Source organism: Cryptotermes secundus, unplaced genomic scaffold (genome assembly GCF_002891405.2).
Source record: "Cryptotermes secundus unplaced genomic scaffold, Csec_1.0 scaffold1084, whole genome shotgun sequence".
In the NCBI taxonomy this organism is placed as follows: Eukaryota; Metazoa; Arthropoda; class Insecta; order Blattodea; family Kalotermitidae; genus Cryptotermes; species Cryptotermes secundus.
The window spans coordinates 653963-671237 of record NW_019724603.1 but is presented as its reverse complement, the minus strand read 5'-3'; the positions used below and the strand labels follow the sequence as shown (position 1 = coordinate 671237).

Below are 17275 nucleotides of genomic sequence, written 5' to 3'. Positions count from 1 at the left end.
TTGCGCAGATCGTCTCAATATCCACAGTTGTGCTGCTGCCTTCTTTGCAGTGCCACTCTGATAGCATCAATGTTCTCTGAGAACACATAGATGAAGGCTGGCAATGTTTCCTCTGCAGCACTATACCATCATTATTAAACTGGTTATAAACTTTATGAATTGTTTTAAATGAAGGTGCCCATCACGTTTGAAATTTGGCATGAAACTTACTCTATGTGACCACATTTCTTGTTTCAGTAAACAACAACACTGTCTTTATGCGTTGATCTACAGTCTTCTTTTTTCAGCCATCTTGTGTAAACTGGCGCATAGTTAAGATGCAAATCTTACTTTATTTTGAACCTTCAGCTTATATCCATGCAACATGAAATCAGAAAGGGACTTAATGTTATTCATAAAGGTTTAAATTCTTAATTATATTGTGACGTATTTGCGCTATGCAGGACACCCCTTCCCCCACCAGCGGTGACGTAACACCTTCGGAGCCTTGCCGCTGCTACGATAATAGGCCAGTCAACACCCAGCCCCCTCCCATGGTGAAGTGACCAAGGGATGCCGTGGTTGCTATGCAGCAGTAAACAACTCCCGACAGCATTGCTAGGCTATCGGCAAACACGGCGTCAGGCAACACCAGTACCTATCACGTAACTGTTTTCTGTCTTGTCCGTGCCGAGGCTAAATAAGGAGCAGCGAACACTATTCAGAGTTAGTTAGTAGTTAGTGAGCAGTGTGTGATCAGGAGTGACACAGTTAAAATGCAGCAGCCGCCGAAGACAGTTGAAATGTAGCCGTTGCCGGAGACAGTTGAATTGGAACAGTAGCCAACTGGAAAGAAGGATACCGGAACGTGTGATTAGAAGTGATGGCGTGAGACGCAGATGCTTGGCTCACAAGAGAAATAATTGGGAGTGTGTGATACAGTGACACTTGTATAGCTCCTGTGTTGTACTGTGAATACGTGTAGACTACTGAAGATAGAGTGAATAGAATATTGTGTAGGGTTTGTAAATTGTGGAAACCCATAACAGTGTTATAATTAATTGTAGCCAAGACTTGTAGGTTGTTAAATAAACCAATTAACAATCCGAACGGCGTCTTCAGTGGCAAAACATGCTACAATATTAATTCCTTAAATTCCAGTGTGATTTTTCAATATTTTGACATTAATTTATGTAGGTTGGATAAAAAGTAGTGGCAACACCTCTGTAGTTCTGAAATTACTTTATTACCTGAGGTAAACACACATTCCTTCAATATAATCGCCCCCCATGTGTACCAACTTTTGCCAGATTTGTGGAAGGTGTCTAACAGCATCGGCGCATCCACTTCTGTTGATGTCAAGCAGTGACCATCCTACAGCACAAATAATCTCCTTTCTTATGTTGTAACGTGTCCCTTGCAGTGGTTCTTTCATTTTGGCAAAGAGATCATAATCGCACAGACTCACATCGGGTGAGTATGGCGGATGTTGCAGTATCTCCCATCACCAGTTGCGAAGGAGATCCTTGACAGTGTCAGCAGTATGAGCCCTTGCATTGTCATGAAGGATGATGGGGTTCGTTCCCAACAAGTGTCGTTGCTTTCACCTGAGTGCTGGCTGAAGATGATTACACAGGAAATTGCAGTAGTAGGCAGCGTTTACTGTCTGTTGTTGAGGTACAGTGTGGTGCAGTATCACTCCATCAATGTCATGCCACAATGAACATCGCCTTCACATCACTCTGTATAGGGCGCACTTTCTTTGGATGAGGAGATGCTTCCATTCATTTGATTGTCGCTTCAAGTGCGGTTTGTATGAGCGAGTCCAAGTTTCGTCCAGAGTGACAATCCTACCAAGGAAGTAGTCACCTTCCCTCTGGTACCGGTCCAACAAATCCTGTGCAATTGCATAACATTGCCATTGTTGCACCACCCAAAGTGTAGCAATTTTGTGGTATCCAAGAATATTGTGCAGAATGTGGAGCATGGTTTTGTGTGTTACCTCAGCAGCTAACTCCTGTGCAGCCCATTGATGATCAACATCCAGCAAAGGAGCAAGAAGCTGAATTGTGTGGTTGTCAACATGGGGTCGTCCTGAATGGCATTTCTCCCTTCATGGAACAATTTCACCCATCGTGCCACTGTGTGATATGGCAAAGCAGCATCACCACATGCTTCTCACAATCCCTGATAACAGTTTTGTGCACTATGACCTCGCGCAACTTCAGTTTTTATCCAGGAGCGTTGTTCTTGTTTCGTAAACATGTTGTTAGGGTGCTTGAACTGGGCTCCTGCACTTCAAGACGATGGATGCACAATGCAACTCAATGAAACATAACCAGAGCCACTCACTGCACTACTTCAACTGAACTTCTGCTATCAGCTACAGATGGCGCTAGTGCCACCTGATGCACATCTTTCATGTTACAGCAGTGTTGCCACTACTTTTTATCCAACCCTTGTATTATGCCAGAAGTTCTGGGAAGAACTGCTTGCATATTTTTCTTTGATATGGCACAGATTGTATAGAAAACGAAGCCTCCAACAATTCTTCATTGTTGTGGGAACGTGTATGCTGACTTGTTGCCTGGCACTGGAGGGAGGGATACACATACATACACACAGACATATGGGAGTTTATGAAGTATGCTTTTAAGTTTCATAAAAATTGGTTCGGACATTCAAAAGTTGATACAGGGGCTATGCAGACATACAGGATGGAGATTACATAAGCCTATTTTAGGAAAGCAGGCTAATACATGTGAAGGTAAAAGCAAAATTTTCTTTCTGCTTAATCACCACTTCATGAGAACATGTGGTGAAGTGGAGAAATAGTTCCATGGATTGTTAACTATGGTACTATTGTACAAGACTCTAATCTTGAGTCTTGTGAAGAATGCAGAAAGCCTGGATCAGTGACTGCTGCCTTAGCAAAATATTCACTACTTACTCAATAGTGGCCAGCATGTTGTGAATATATTCCCCCCCCCCCACAAAGAAAACAATAGAATGCTGTTCTTTGAAAGCACATTCCTCTACCATGGTAGCCATTTTGGCCACCAAATCCAGTCTCTGAACACGAGCATGCATATCTGCTACCTAGTGATACACATACGTAGAAAACCTATTACATCTATTACAGTTGTGTCAGTTCCATTTGTGTCCTATTTATGGACCCTCCATCATACATGAAACGTCTTGGTTACCAAGTAATTTTTACCATAAGGGAAAGCCATACAGGGGACAGTCCACTGAATTTACGAAACAATACCGAGGTACATTTGGCTACAAATATGAAAGATGCGAAGTGGAACTACAGCAAATTAGTCACTTTTGACATAGTCTTAATAGCATCTAACTTCTTGCCTCAGCAGCCAGAAGATAAAGGGACACAAAGCAAGAGGCTGACAACATCAAATCCCCACATGGGTAATATGAATCTTCAGTAGGAACTCAGGAAAAAAAGTGTTGCTGGATCATTCTTGATAAATAAGAAATCTGTTTATTCATGAATCATCTAAAAGCATGAAAAAGAGGGGGAATACATTGGACTTTAACCCCCCCCCCAGCACCACGTAACTTCCGCAGAAAACAACCAGAATGTCCTTGTCCCAAATTAGGATTATCCGAGAGATTAGATTCCAAGGATTAAAACAAGTGCAAGAGAAGTTTCCAGACAAAAACCTAGGTGCTATCACACAAAGATGGTTTAAAACACAAATTAATGCGTTCATAAGAAGTGCAGAAAAAGTAGTGGTTTAACAAGAAATTATATTAACTATTATTTTTTTTATTGCTAGCGGGGTGGGATTAAGTCCCTTGTACTGCAGCCACTTCTGGCCTATTGTACCAGCCCCATATGATAGGTGAGGGTGATTGTGGCACAATTGGTGGAATGAAGATTGGCAGGGGAAACCGAAGCACTTGGAGAAAACCTGCCCCAGCGCCACTTTGTCCACCACAAATCCCACTTGACCAGACCCGGGATCGAACCCGGGCCGCCACAGTGGGAAGCCAGCGACTAACCGCTTCAGCTATGGTGCAGCCTATTATATTAACTAACTAGAATTTGTTGTGATTGACAATTAAGGCTCCAACATCCATATAATGAAGTGTAAAAATATGTTTTGCATGTACGTGTATATAGGACCCAATTTCCTGGTCTGAGAATGGATGTTAAGTTTGGGAGAAAATAATTTCTTCACTATTCAGTTGTGTATTTATTACACGTACCATATATATCTGTATATGCGATAGAATTGCAATGGTGATGGGTGAAATTATGAGTGCACATACACCGGCTCCAGGTAGCACTGTACCTGCCAACAACAGTCTCTCTGCCTTCAGCCATCCAAAAAAGCAAATCTAGAAGATCTTATTAAATCTTTTGTTTTGTATCTCTTCAATACTGGATGTTATGAATGGACTGTGATTATATGCAGCAGTGCCTCTTCCTGAGTTGCCGTTTCCTCAATTTGTGCTGTTCCATTCAGTAACATGTGTTCAACTCAGGCTGATAACAGTTCTTGGAAACTGCGGTTGTGTTTCCTTGGTGTGCCTTCGCCCTAACAGAATTCAACTGTTATTAGTATCAGTCATGGTATGATTATGAGGAGGATTAAATGGTGGAGGAAGGGAGAGGTGATATATTTAAAGAATGCTTAAATGAAAATTATGATGTGGATAAACTGCAACAGAGTTTGGGCTGATAAAGCTTCAACTCCAGTTCTAAACTGATTATAATTTAATTTTTGCCATGTACATTCAAATCACTTTATGCATTAAAGCAAAACAACAAATACATTTGACTGAGACTGTCATATGTTATTGGATATCATATTCAAGGTATAACTTCTTTCTGCATTAAGGGAGACAAATTTTACCACATGCACATAAAATGGTGTTGCATGGGTTAATTTGACTACAGACACGATTATGGTAACTTTCTTAATGTTCTGGATGTTACAGAGACATCTTCTAGAGTGCCGAAGCTGGACATGTGATAATTTTATAATGAAAATGCAGATTTAGTTATTAGCTATTAATTGAAACTAGGTCCAAAGGATTTGGTTAGCTATTAGGGATGTGACGACACCCAGCAGTGCCCATTTCAATAGACTGTGTGTCAATTGAAGTTGGACATTCTGAGTGCATGAATGAGCTCACTATGGCAGTGAATAAATATTCATCACACCCAACGTTTTCTATGAAAGAATCCAATCATCGACGATGTACCAAAATCAGCTTATGGTCTCCTGGGTTGTGAAGTGTTGTACTGCATGCTACTCCTGCTGTTTTGGGAGGAATGTACTGCCTTCGTCTTCAGGGTTGAAGTGTGTAGGGTTATGAACTGTTTCAAATACAAAGGTATGTTGCAAGGAAGACAGTCACTCAGACTGAAGGGAAGAGGTGAAGAAATAAAGCAAAGTCCAGGCCAGTGGGAGTGATAGAATAAAAAATGGCCTTTTGGGGCCACAATATGGAACCAATTCCTCACCCTACATACTTCAACCCTGAAAATGGAAGCAATATGTTCCTCCAAAATGTCTGTACCTGCCTACAAGACTACACACTGTAACAACCCAAATTCCACAATCTCAACAATCACTACTGTAAAACCTCAAATTCATGACGCACAGTTCCAAATGATGTACAGCCAATAACTGATTAACTTCAGAAATGTGGGGATTCCCATGTTTCACCTTCTGACACAGTGGAGGCATTGAGCACTCAGATGAGAACAGCAGACTCACAACATGGGTAGTTTAAGATTCCTGTATTTGGATTCACTGCCCAGTTTTCTTAGAAATACATCATTACTCCTACCTCCCATGCTTCATCACTGCTCATAGAGAATTTTCTCCCGTCCAAGTTCAGACATCCTATGCAACAGTGGCAATAAAGAAAATGTAAATCTAACAAAATGGTGGCAGTTAAATATTTGTGGAATCTTTATCTGATTAGTCTGATGAAAACGAATTACAATCTAGAAAAACAAAAGTGGATACTGCAGTACACTGTTACATTCATTTCTGCTATGTATGAAGGATTTCTAAACACAACTTAAAACATTACAAAGAAAAAGGGAACAAGTAAGTCCAATTCCTTACACTTAAGTTATGTCACCAGATATGACACCTTTCATCTCCAACTTCAAGAAATAAACTGTTCTTGACTAGATTTAAGCAAATCATTGTAACTTTTACAAGTTACTAGACAATCTTGTTCTTACACAAGAATCCATAATGTTTGCATTACCATTTAACAATTATATACATAATTACCTTCAAAATATAATAGACTGAACTCTTGATTATCCATGGTAATAGACAGGAGACTAAGCACAGATTATTAAAAACAACATATAATCTAAACATCTGAAAACACCCACTATCCATGATGCATTCAGACCTGAAGATTACTTAATTGTTTCTTACTGGTTACCACATGTTTCCAACAGCAGAAAACAATCCTTGTTCAGTGGTGACACATGAGAACAATAAAACAGGAAGTTACAAGTGGGTGAGGATGTAGAGCCAACTACAAATCATCGCGAAGCATCGCTGTAGTTGCCGCTACCAATCCTTGAGCTTGGCCCTGGCTAACAAACAATATGTGACAGGGTGTGGAGACTGGAAACAGCTGTATACTGTCCAACTTGTGAGCTGACAGAGCAATCACCAACGGTAGCTGTGCCATGCAGGCAAAGCTCACAAATCGGTGAAAGCAACCATACATTTCACTGAAGCACATGTAACAGGAAATGTTTAAATCATTACGGTAAGTTATAATCAACTATCAGTACCCAGCATAACATACTCCACTGCAGAAGGTCTTAGGGGGTTTTTAATTAAATAGCAATGAATTTTATTTCATTTAATTTGATGCATTTATTTATACGACTCAGACTGTTGCAGCATCTTGCCCAATCACTGAATTACTTCAATCAAACACCCCTAGTTTGATTGGTGTTTTCAGTCATTTTGAAGCACTCCAGCACAATCAGTAATATAAAGTTGTCCACATTCTGACTTATTTAACTTGTTTGGATATAGCAGTGAATAAAATGGGAAATCTGGCTGTGTAACCAGAAACAGTACAAACCATTTCCAGGTGGTGCTTTAATCTCTAAACCCACTGATTCTGATTTGTATTGTTGTATATGTCCTCTGTAGTTATTTGCTTCACATGTATCCAAATGTAAGCAGCTCTCATAACTCAGCCATCAAGTGGTGCCTCTACTGAAATTCCCCCCAATACTCGTTCCAACTTGTGAGGAGTGGAAACATACCTAAGCATTTTATATACATCATTATGGGGTTGTAAAAGACCTGTACTTCACCTGCAAAGCGGATAATCAAGAGTCTCCTGTATACCATATAAATGTTTTTCAGCCACACATATTTCCCCTACCTATGTCATCTTCTGAGGTGCTTTGCCAAAAATAAGCTACTGTAATTTACATTAAATATATCCCAAAAATTCTTGTGAAATGCTTTATCCAGATGTTATTTCAATTTTCATGAAAATAAATTACACAGTGAAGATTGCCATCTTTTAAAATGTGACTACATGCAGTATGGTTGAAGATGACAAAGATTTCAGATGAACCTGTTACCTCCATCTTCAGGGAAAGATTTACTTTTCCTCTATCATGAAGATAGACAAAGCAGACTCCCAGAAACTGGTAACTTTCTGTCATGTTCCACATTCTGTGTGACAACCTCATATTTCAAACTACACAAAGTCTTAAAATTATAAAACTATTACTATTCTTGCAGAAATTGTGAGATTACAAGATTTAGTATGGTTTCTTTACAAAGCAAATGTGCTGGTAGGGACTCTATTCTTGACACTTATGGGGTGAAGAAGTGTGGTTATGGATGAAGAAATCAACAATGGGAAAAGGGACGTTCACAAACCTACCAAATGTATATAGCATCAGTTCAAAATGTACTGGCCACTGTTGTACTTATATAGTGCTCAACTGAACTGAAAAACAGTTGCTTATCCATGCTGCTACCACACCTGTAATTGTTCTGATTTCCTGCATTCCTCACAGCTCTCAAGATTGAGCGTCTTGTACTGTACGTGACTAGTTTCCTATTTATTGCGTATTCCTCCTTGATATCAACATGCCATAAATTTGGTGAAAACACAGATGAGTATATAGCAAGGATACTGATGTCAAATATACACAACAATCCACGGCATTTACTTCGTAAAGTACCAGGTTGCAAACACGTCTAAAATCTATGTAAGTTTTGAGGTTTTCACAGCAATGACTATGAAGAAAGTCATCTTCTGGGATCTGGCGCCTTGTATTCTTGGTTTTAACCGACGTTTCGGACGAACATTGCAGCTACTGCTCTCTGTATTCGCACGCAACTCAACTGCCCTGAAGATGAAGGCGATATGTTTCTCCGAAACGTCGGTTAAAACCAAGAATACATGGCACCAGATCCCAGAAGACGACTTTCTTCACATCTAAAATCTGTTTGATTTGAGGTTCTCACAGCAGTGACTATGAAGAATACTAACTTCTGGGACGTGATGCCGTGTAGTCTGGTAAAAGTTTACGTGTTTCAGTGGAAAATACTGCTTCTGTTTTGGGGGTTGATTAGTATGTCAAGCAACCAGCAGGAAACAGGAAACAAGCAAAGCTCTATTTGCTTATTTTCATCCTGAAGATGGAGACAGCACTTTCCTCTGAAATTCTGGTAAACGCTTAATGGACTACATGGTGCCACACCCCAGACGACAGTATTATTCATGCTTAAAACCTATCACAAATTAAAAAATATGAAGACTGTATATGATATACGGTCTGCTGTTATCAGAACAACCATATATCTATCAATGTAAAGGACATTTATATACGTAGGTAAGTCAATAAGTAAGTTACAAATATAGAATTTAAACAAATAAGAGTACTAATTTGAAAAATGCCTTTATTTCTCAACATAATCTCCCTGTACATTGAAGCACTTGTCTCATTATTTCACAAGCCCCTTAAAACCAGCAGCATAAAATTCTTTGGGCTGCTGTCGGAACCAGGCGGTGACTTCCCTTTCTACAGCTTCATCATCGGGAGAATCTTCAGCCGAAAGATGTTTTAGAAGGCCAAACAAATGGAAGTCGCACGACAGGTTAGGTTTTCACAAAGTCTGTGCATGACAGGTGCCGCGTNTCATCCTTCCCTATCCACCTGAAGACGGAGACAGATCCAGTCTCTGAAACATCGTGGTTTTTTGTCTTTTTCATACCAGACGATGGGTGAAGTCCAAAATAAGCCAAAAGAAGTACAGCATACACCATCATCAGAATCCTTTCAAGTCTATCATCTTTTGGCTAAACATATTCCTGACGATGAAGCTGTAGAAAGGGAAGTTACCACCTAGTTCCGACAGCAGCCCAAAGAATTTTATGCTGCTGGTTTTCAGGGGCTTGTGAAATGATGAGACAAGTACTTCACTGTATAGGGAGATAATGTTGAGAAATAAAAGCATTTTTCAAATCAGTACTCTTATCTGTTTAAGTTCTATATCCATTTGTAACTTAATTATTGACTTACCCTTGTACTTACTCTGAAACATTAAATTTTTATCTTTCAAAGATGAATATTCATTTCAATACAAATTTGTTCATAGTTAATCCTGTAACTTCATAATTCTTGCAAGAATTTAATTTGATAATTTTATGATACTTTAATTTACTTTCTTATATACTGAAACATGAACTATATATGGCTTTGACAAGAACAAATTTCTGGAATCACAGCTCGAGACTATGTCTTTGTGAATTTGCAAGCTTGTCACGATATTGCCTACAAAAATGAAGAAAAAAACTGAATTGGTCCGCTTACATGCAGGCAGTTTAAGACAGGGAGACACTTGTGAATAATTCCACTGCTAATATCCAAGGGAGCCCATGTCTCACCAGGTAACAGTGGCAAAGTTAAAGAAACAATTTTGTGAAACTGGAAGTGAGGCAGATAGGAGAAGTGGTCACTGATACTTAGGAACAGATCATGATCACATGGTAAATGCGTTAGCAAGGGCTGTGGTGAGCTCCCACAGATTAATGAGAAATACAGGACAAAAACAGGAGTAAGTCACAGCTGTTGCACACATTTTAAAGTGAAACAAGTACCATCCTTACAAAGTCATATACATGCAAGAACTTTGTGGGAACTGTGACAGACATGAAGAGTTTGGTGACCGGACGATACTGCACCCATCAGTGCAGTCTTCCATTTATTCCAATACCCTGTTTAGTGATGAGGTCCTTTTGCATCTAAGTGAAATGGTAAACTGCCATTACTGTCGTTACTGGATGAATGAGAACATCCATTGTTCAGAAGAGATGCACATTCAGAAAGCCTTGAAGGTAACAGCTGCTGTGGCATCCATGGAACACTACTTAGACCATACTGTCTTGATGCTACTGTAAGTGGGGAAAGGTGCTGCATTGCTGAATGGGGTTGTGAGGCCTCACTTAGATGTCACTTGTAACATATGATATTTCTGGTTTCAGCAGGATGGGCACACCTGCATTTTTCCTTGACTACTCATTAGTGGCTAAATGTCATCCCAGGAAAATGGATTGGTTGCTGTGGACCAGTAGAACAGCCCCCTAGATCATGATACCTGTCCTCTCTTAGACTTTTCTTGTGGGGCCATTTGCAATCTGTTGCATATGCAAACAATCTGTGAACAACTGAGCCACTGAAAGAATGTGTTAAAAAGGAAATTTAAAAAAGGTAAAGCTATCCCTGTAACAGGCTGTGGAGGTCCCTAGGCTTCTACATTTTCTAGATAATTGGCTCACAGATGGTGGTGAGATTATCAGCCTTATGCACCAGTTACCCTTTACACCCAGGATGATTCCTGGTACTCATTTCTGTTAGAGGCTGAGTCACTGCAAGGCCACAGTGCAGCTTGAAGAATTAGGTCACTTGAAAAATCCAATGACTTCATTGGGAATCAAACCCATGACCTTCTGGCCTGTGGTACAGTGTCTCAACCAACTATGCTACCATCTAACAAAATAAGTATGATGCATTGCATGCAGTTGCCAGAAGTACAACACATCAAGTCTATGACTGCATAGCATTCCATGGATTAGGGTTCGAACATTTGTTGTAACAAGCCTACAATCCCAGAATTTTGTTACACCTTGCATTTAATGTAAAGCTTAGTAGCTTGTGTTTCAAGAAATTTTCCTGGAGATGACGTCAATGTGGCTGGCTGAAAATTCTGTGTTATACATTGTACTGTCACAGTTATTGCTTATATATAAAATAACACTACGAGACGGTCACTTATCTGTATATATCAGTATGCATAGTCTAACTTCAAATTGTCTCTGTTCAGTAAACCTTTACTGAAGACTTGTTTAATGCAAGTGTTTTCTTTTGGAAGTGGTAAGAACTGGAACAGAACTCTGTAAATGGTAGTTACAAAACAAAGCACTGCCTTAAGAAAACCATGTCACAAAATGCACTATGAGGGATTAAACAGAGACAACAATATGTGTAACATAGACAGATGCTGAAATAAAACTGTGCAATCGAAAAAACTCTTTTGGTCCATTTTCTACTGTCAACTGCACAGCTTATTTTGGCTACTCAATAATAGTATTAGTCTTATTAACAACAAACTTTTGTTCTACAAACAGCTTTTGTTTTACACTTAGTGTACTGTCTAAAATTGGTGGACTGTTCCTTCTTTGTATTTCCTACACATGAACACCAGACACTTGTGCAAATGCATGTATACTGCCACATGCATTCGATAACAAAACTCTCTTAACTGAAGAAAATAACAACACTTCTAAAGAAATAATATGGTATAACTTCAGAGGAGATGAAGGGAAGTTTTATACACAATAAATGTGTTTATAAAATCACAGAGTTGTTTTGATATGAAATTAATCTTTGTATGTTAAACAGTTGTCAGGTTGATATTCAAGTCTTCTGTCCTGTAGGTGGAAGCCAGTGTCGCAGCGGTGTATGCTGCCGTTGCTTCTGGATCAAAGTGAGGAGAGTGGGGATACACTTAGGTTAACAGACAGGTTTCAAGAAAGGTGGTCACTATGATTCATGGATTTGTGGATCAATCAGATCAAGAGGGATCCACAAATTTGTGGATCTGAGTGGCAGCATTCCTCACAATGCATCTATGTAATTTAATCATGTTATCATGCTACTCATTACTGACCCTGAACTGAAGAAAGCATTTAGCTTCAACATAATGGTTTCTGCCTATAAGACTGCATGGTGTCACAACCCACAGCATGGTTATCAGTGTTTTCAGTATGTAGTTGACAAAATGTTAATTGTGAAGGAACAACTCCATAACAACAGTATAATTTACCTAGTAAACTTCCAATTGAAAGCTAAATATTGATTTAGTATATTTTATGACACAGAGAAGGGAATAATACTGACAGATTCTGAATGGCCAGAGAAGTGCTGCATCTAATACTTGTCATGAAGTGAGACCAATTTTTGCAACACTTAAATTCTTAATATTCTGTTCGCTATTACCACACATACCTCTATCAATACATGACCAGTGAATATCTTTGTCTGGCCATGTAACTTCCTTGCTACAGCCAGCTCGACTGCAATGAAGGGAATGTAAAAAGGCACAGCTGTCACCAGTCACGGAATCATTGCTTACAAAACTATCAACAGCACAATTCAAAGCCACATATTACTCATTTCAACTCTTCTGTGTACAATTGTCAGTTAAAAGATAAATTACATGACAAAACATCCTACAGATTCTACAAACACTTCATACATAACATGGAAGAAAAAGGGGAAGGACATATTTATATACAAGTAGTAGTATTTGACATAAAAGAAGATCTGACCTCTAAAATGTGGCATCTAATGACAAATGAGGATGAAAATGACATAGTATCTTCATTATGTTCTACACTATCTATAAGGAACAAGGTTTTAAGGTAGAATCAAACTTATATATAAACAAGGAGAGATCATACTGAAAGGATATCTGGCATTTTAATACAAGGAAAATTACTATCTTCAGGGTTTCGAAACTCACTTTTAGTGAAAAAAAAACTGAATCATATAACAGAAACCTATGTGCAACACCAGAAACTGATCCAAGAAGATCATTCTCACTGTTTGATTTCTGTCACTGACAGTTATTCATTATCATTATTTCTGTTTCAATTAATTATTTTTAAACCACAGAAAACGTTATGGTGCACTAGATCGTAAACAATTAAAGGAAAGCCAAGTTCTGTTATCTCATCCTTCCAGTATCATGGAGTGACATATGATCCTGCCTTGGTTTGCTTCACACATTTAATAAATCCTTACAGTTCCCGAACTATGTCGCCTTAATTCTGCATTAAGGCAAGCTTCATTTAAAATATTATGGAATGTTTTTACACACTTAAAAGTTGGCAATACTGCCAAATAATGACAGGATTATATGACAGATTTCTTCTTTTTTTTAAATGTTTTAAAGTTTAAATCTTTTCAACAGCAACAATAACACATATTTATTGTATTTTAGATTAATCACTATTTGTCTGTATAAGCAGTTATTTTGCAAGACTCCTTAGGTAACTTTGCATTGTTAAATAATAGAGCTAAAAAAAGCCTATCACAATGTCCCTTACTGTAGATGAACTGAATATTGCGCTGTGATGGGTTTAAATGGATGAATGAGAATGTATCTTCTTCTGCACAGTCTTTCAACTTCCACAACTGCTTTGACTCCAGTTTCTGAAAAACATGAGATATGAAAATGAACACACTTGCAACGGATAAAGGCTATAAAGTATGGTAAAAAGACACGTGCTTAATTGATTAACCACGTCATTAAGATGTGTCATGGAGTATATCTACGCTTTTCTTAACCTTGGCACCAAATGGAAATGGTCAGCTTCACACCTCTGCCCTGCCTAGGCACTATACTCACTGAGCTATCCTAGCTCCCAATAATGTAATAAACTGTGTATCATATATCTTTGAGGCTGTATATCAGACATTGGCATAATCATTATGGTATCATCAGGTTACTAAATTCCAAAGAGTGCTAGATTCTGTGATGCAACACAGCATACAGAAGTCCCACTAACTCTGCCTACCACCAGCTTCTTGACAAATTCTTGCTTGGGTTATTCTTAAGACCATGAAGATCAACACACTACCTTCCTCCAAAACGTTGGTAGAATTCTACTGGACTACATGGCATTACATCCCACAAGCTAGAATTCTTCAGTCATTGCTATGAGAACCTCAAATTCTGCTTGCTTGTTTCTTTCAGCATACTGTGACATGACGCCTGAAAGCCAGAACAGTGGAGCCAAAGTAGATGTTCATTGCTAGGCAAAGAATCAGAAAACAGGTTCCCATGGCAACGATTATGAAAGCAGCGATGAAGGGATTGTTAGGAAATGGTGTTTTCTGTTGGGATGACCCTGAGGCTATACAACAAGGACCACAGCTGGCTGAAAGAATAACTGAGTCTCCTGAGATGGCAGTTGAATGATTGAGTTGGGTTGCAAGAGTGTGGCTGTGAAAAGAAGACTTCATGTGTGCTGCAGTTAGTGAGACAGGTATAATTACTGCATTGAAATTTGCTGCGACTAGTGAATACTGAGAACCCTACTGTGTGTGTAATGGTGAACTGTAAAGTGTTAGATCAGCGATAGTGCTGTATTACTTGTAGTTAGGAGTTGAATGTGTAAAGAAAAGTAAAGTAAGGGTATCCCTGTAACAGGCCATGGAGGCCCATAGGGTTCTGAGATGTTGAGGGTCCCATATTATCTAGACCAATGCTTCTCAACTGCCAGGCCACAGCCCAGTACTGCCCAAGCATCAATTATACTGGGCCACGAGAGACTCTTCTGGAATTTGTCATTTTCATTTTCTAAGCATTTTTCATGAATAAATATTTTATAGTAAAAATATTCTGAGGAGAATAATATTTGTGTCGAGAAGCTCAGACACAGAACACCTAAATCTGTGTAGCAAATGTCAGTGACCAAGCCGCATATTTTTAAACATGGAAGTATTCATGAATGATCGGGAATTTTCAGACATCCAACTCTTTAACATTCGGGAAGGGCAATACCGAAGTTTATGACCAGTCATAAAAATTGCCTGCAAGCCCATTACAACAATGGGCGACATATCCTCTGTTCTCGGAACCGAGTGAAATAACATCTGTGTTGCAAATGTCAGTGACCAATCAGCAAGCGAGTATAAAGAAAATGTTTCCATTGAAATTGAAGATCAAGGCAGTCCGTATCTGGTTCTCACATCTAGTAATACTGAATACTGTTTCTTCGCAAGTTCGCATTGCAGTGTGTAAGTGCTTGTTTCAAAACCTGAGTGATTTAAATTTTAATATGAATAAGAGACAGGGGACTTTGTTTAATTTTGGTGTTAAGAAATCTCGTATTGAAGGTGTTTGTGACGCAACAAGTAGTGAGTCACCCACCTCAAGCCTACATAGCAATCTCCAGGATGTACAAAATGAAGGGAAAACCACCAGCACACAGAAGAAAAAGTCTGCATCCATTTGTAAGTACATGGACAGCTACTTAAAATTCGGTTTCATACAATGCCCTAACACTGACCAATTGCCACAACCTCAATGTGTCATTTGTGCTACTGTTCTGGGAAATGAAGCCATGAAGCCATTGCGACTTACCCGACATCTCAACACAAGATATTCCGATCTAGTCAACAAACCCTTTGAATTCTTTATGCGTAAAAGAGATGCACTTAAAGTAGAAAAGAAAATTATTTACCAAGCTTCAACCACTGACACTTCACTTCTGATGGCATCCTATTTAATATCAGTACAGATAGCTAAATGTAAAAAACCATATTCCATTTGGGAAGAACTCATTAAGCCTTCTTTGATTGCTGCTTCTAATGAAGTATTAGGTCGGTCTGTGGCAAGTAAAATGAAAGACATCCCATTGTCGAATGATACAGTTGGTAGGCAGAAGATACTGAAATGCAAGTCATTGAAAAAATTAAAAAATCGAAATTGTTTGCATTACAACTGGATGAATCTACAGATATTCAAAACAGCAGCACTTTAGTTACGTATGTATGATATACTGACCATGATGAGAGTGACATGAAGGAAGACATTTAAAGTGTTTCTGAATTACCTATGCACACTACCAGCAGTGAAATTTTCAAAGTTTTAAATGGTTTCATTGAAGAGAGATGTCTTGAATCGAAAAATGGCGTTGGAGTTTGCACTGTCTTACAGGTACAAATTCAGGTTTGGTCACTAAAATTAAGGATATGGGGAGCAATAACTTAGTGTCAACACATGGCTACATTCACAGGCAAAACCTGGCCTCCAAAAAAATGGCACCTGAGCTTAATCAAGTCCTGTCTCAATCTGTTAAGATTATTAATTATATAAAAAAGTGCTTTAAATACAAGACTGTTAAAAGCATTGTGCAATGAAATGGGCTCTCATTATCAAAATCTTCTTTTCCATTCGAAAGTTTGTTGGTTGTCCCGCAGTAAAGTTCTCAAGAGGTTATATGAATTCCGAAAGAAAGTCGAGCTCTTTCTAATTTATAAGAAAAGTAACCTGTCCCATTATTTCCAGGATAAGAAATCGGTAGCCAGGCTGGCGTATCTCAGCGACATATTTTCTTACATGAACGAGTTGAACTGAAAACTTCAAGGTCCAGATGCAACAATATTTAATGCGTGGAACAAGATCGAATCATTCGAAAAGAAACTCAAACTCTGGCTTAATTTGATTGCAGAAGGAAACAATGAAATGTTTCAGTCGTACTCAGATTATATTATGGAAGCAGATGATTTCTATTCACAGAATTCAGTTTCAGATATTATTGCAGCCCACTTGAAGATGTTGTTGTCGTTTGAAAAATATTATCCCGAACATGAGGATCCCTGGAGGAAATATATGTGGATTGTAAACCCTTTTGTTGAACACAAAGAGACAGTCTTTCCCATGAAGAAACCCTTCAATTTATTGAATTATCAACGGACAAAGGACTGGAAAGTACTTTTAATACTACGAGTAATTCGACATTCTGGATAATGAAAAATGAATATCCAAATTTACATGAAATAGCAGTGAGGTTTCTTCTTTGTTTTTCCACTGCATATCTTTGTGAAACTGCATTTTCTGCCATGACTGTGCTTAAAACGAAACAGAGGAACTGCATGCAAAGTTCTGACTGTCTCCATTTGGTATCACTTCAATTCATCCCAGAATTAATAAGCTAATGGACGCAAAACAGA

General features: G+C 38.7%; 1 protein-coding gene across 2 annotated transcripts in view; it reads right to left on the bottom strand.

The window, feature by feature from the left end:
• Window positions 1-11097: 11097 nt before the first annotated feature.
• The window catches only part of LOC111862529 (cyclin-G-associated kinase), a 70903-nt gene continuing 64725 nt past the window's right edge, over window positions 11098-17275 (bottom strand). For both annotated transcript variants that reach the window (XM_023848011.2, XM_023848012.2), the window contains exon 26: window positions 11098-13747. The gene's annotated coding sequence lies outside the window, so the exon portion shown is untranslated. The remainder of the gene's footprint in view (window positions 13748-17275) is intronic.